Here is a 3,425-nt window from a genome sequence, read left to right as displayed (position 1 = left end):
CCGCTGTGTATCTGCCCTTCTCACCCATACAGTCCTCAGCTCTGCTTTCAGGGTTCTGCTGGTTCTGCTGGTTCTCTGCAGCAGGAGGATCTTCATCCATGTGAACATCTGCATGTCAGACAGACAAATCAGCAGAAAGATTAACAGTTTGGTTCAAACTGTAAACTAAGTGTTAGTGTACTGGACATCATTGGCTGAGGGCTGTGAGCCAACGGCCATGTGCTGGTCCAGTCTTTCACCGAATGATCCTTTATAATAATAAACAGCTCCTGTTTAGTGTCACTACTCGTGTGTTTTTGTGACAAAACATGGTTTGGAGACCAGATAGTCGTCAGCTCGTGTAGTGTGTGACCTCATTCACCGATCAGACACGTAGTGTGAACCAATGACTTCAAGACTCCTCTCATAAGACGGCAGGTCGTGTAGTCTGAACTAGGCTTTAGCTGTTGCACTCCGGTTGTGCTGACCCCTGTTAATTGCCCAAATGTGGGAATCTCGACTGCATCATTTCTGGTAGAGGGGGGGGCGCGCGCTCCTCTGGCTTTTAGGGTTGGCAGTATCTCAGCCCGAAGGGATTTGGTTTGGGAACTGGAGGGTTGCTGGTTTGAGTCCAGACCAGTCATATGGACTGTTAGCTGGAGAGGTGGCAGTTCACCTCCTGGTCCCTGCAGAAGGTGCCCTTGAGCAAGGTCCTGAACCCCTAACTGCTTCCCAAGCCCTGCCCGACTCTGCCCACTGCTCCTAATTAGGATGGGGTCACCATTCCAAGCTCATCTTGTTGGGCCACTGTAGTATGTTAGAACAAAACTCCAGACTAAACCAGGGACTAAAGGAGGACCTGGACCTGCACTAATCTTCAGTTGACTGGACTGCTGTAACGGATCAGATAGCTGCAGCTGACGTGACAGGAACCATCGCAGCGTGTAAATGTGGCGCCGATCGATCGGTGCATCTACAACCCACTTTAATGTGGAATCTGCATCAGAGACACGCTGCAGGGGAACCCTGCCGCCTCCAGTTTTCAGGAATGAAAAGAATAAAAAGAATGAAGTGCAGAGTTCTGACAGAAAACAGTTAACATGAACTTTAAATACTGAAAACTATAAACAACAAAGTGAACAGGTGGAAAAATTCACCTGCTTTCTGTTTAATGATGAAACATGAAGGGTTAAACTTTTTAAAGCTGAACGCTTCAGTGAGATCCAGTTTGCTGAACGAACTGACCGTATGTTTGTCTGCGCAGCTTCCTGAACGGCCAGTTGTCCCTGAGCCGCAGCAGGCAGGACTTCCTCCTCACGGGCACAGACTCCATAGAGAAAACGCTCGATTTAAGAGGTGTGAAACTCTGTTTAAACAAAGTGTTTCCTTCAGCCTGGGAAGACTTCCGTCAATACAAAGTCTCTGAGAGCAGCGAGAGTCTCTGTCGACAGACTACCTGCACACGCCTCACCTGAGCCTTCAAAATAAAAGCCCTGCCTATAAACACAGGCAGTCTCTGTGAATGTTCCTCTTTCCTGATGGACCCGAGTCAGTCTGAACAAAATGTGACTGATGGCTCATGAACCTTTTAAATGTGGTCTGTTTATTGTAAATATTAAACTAACAGAGAGTTATAATTTATTGTATTGTTGTGATTCAGATTAGCAGCATGAAGGTTTGTCTCTGTTCCTGTCTCCTGTTTAAATAAAGGTTGAATGAATGTGAAATAACCCACTTGTCAGGGTTTCATACTTCTCTAATGTAAATGTTTGTTCACACAGCTGTGGCCTGCACTACGAAGGGAGTTCAGCCTCCTCAGAGTTACAAACTGACCTCCTACACTGGAGTTAAACTACGAAGGTGGATCAGATGTTGGTTAGCTGAGTCCGTGTTATTGGAGTTGGTGCGCGTTCGCATAAAAGCGCGTGTTCGGACGTGCATGGAAGAGTTTTTTCGCGACGGCGCATGCTCCGTATTTCTCCAGAGGAATGCGCGTTGGTGGTGTCAGGAAATGATGAATGTAAAGACAAGTTAACTCTAAATCTAATATCGTGGCGGGCGACAGAGCCAGGGAGGCTTGTTGGCATCACATGGAGTAAATTTGTAGCCTAATTATCTTATTGTAGTTCAGATCTCCATTCTGTATTTTATGGGCTCTTCTTTCATGTGTAATATGATTTAAAGGTACGACTGCACATGAGGTCCACTGGAATAGAAGAAAAGGAGCCAGCGGAGAGGGGGAATAATCCGAGACAGAATTTAATTTCCAAGATTAATCTACAAGTAAAGAACTTGAATATTCTCTGACATTATAGTCACATTTATGAGAGAAACTTCACTCTGCAAGGCTGCAACATCACACTCACACACTGCTGTGTAGTGTGCACTGCAATCGGATTCAGCAGTGAGGAAATACTCCTGAGTTTAGCCCACAACCATGCACCTTAGAGACTTTGGATCGGCCGTATTCAGAAGAAAACTATGATTTTCGATTTTTTATGACATTAATTTAGGGGAATTTCCGATTTTTCTTCTTGTAAATTTCACACTTTCATCTAGGATTTTTTTTTCCTCAGTTATTAATCCTGGCTCCCTATTTTTTGGACACGTAAAATAATCAATCTAAATATGTGAAAACACTGAGGAGAATTCAATTATAGACTACAGACGGGCTCCATCTAAGAAACTGTCCCGTTAATTAGGATTCCTCTCTAAATCCCAACTCGCTGTCCGAACCTCAGAGGAACAAATCAGGATGAAACATCATTTTATGAAGCGGAGTGTATTAATATCCTGCTTCTCCTCCTGAACACTGAGTACAGATGTGGTGTGGAGTCCACGTGCAGGGGAACCTCGAGGTAACCACCAACAAAACCTGCTCGGAGCAGTTTAGAGATGCGGCCTATGTTGCCATGGCAACAGACCCCAGGTAACACCTGTCCACCTTTCGTAGTACTGGTTAACCGGGAAGTTACACCCGACGTGACGAAGTTAGTCCTGAAGTCACCTGGATAAGCTTCCTAGTACAGGCCACAGGTCTGAGACGTGAGTTCAATCTGAAAACGGTTTGCAACGTTTTCAGATTGAACAACACGTTTCTTTCCAACCTTCTGCAACAGAAGTGTTTTCTCCCGTTTGGTGGGCTTGACGACAACATTGCCCTGCATGATTGCTCTAAAAGTTGCCCTGTGTATCATCAGCTTAAATGTTTTCATGTGGAAATTCATAAACATGTTCAATGAAATGAGCAAACAGACTCCAATAATATTCATGACTATTAATTAATAATGATGATAATGGTTATTAATAACAATCCTTAAAACAGAATTAAACTGTAAAACATTTTGTTAAAAATAAAAATGACAATATATAAATGTAAAAAAACAAACAAACAAATGAACATAACTTATTTTGAGAATTATGACACAGGAAGTGAGGCAGAGAAG

The 3,425-nt window shown here is 43.8% G+C and overlaps 1 pseudogene; it reads left to right on the top strand.

Annotated features, from left to right (window-relative positions):
• Window positions 1-405: 405 nt before the first annotated feature.
• On the top strand, window positions 406-540 carry LOC123969072 (annotated as a pseudogene).
• The last annotated feature ends 2,885 nt before the right edge of the window (window positions 541-3,425 follow it).

This window comes from Micropterus dolomieu, linkage group LG03, assembly GCF_021292245.1.
Source record: "Micropterus dolomieu isolate WLL.071019.BEF.003 ecotype Adirondacks linkage group LG03, ASM2129224v1, whole genome shotgun sequence".
Classification (NCBI taxonomy): Eukaryota; Metazoa; Chordata; class Actinopteri; order Centrarchiformes; family Centrarchidae; genus Micropterus; species Micropterus dolomieu.
Note: the sequence above shows the minus strand (reverse complement) of the source record. Positions and strands in the feature narration are given on the sequence as shown.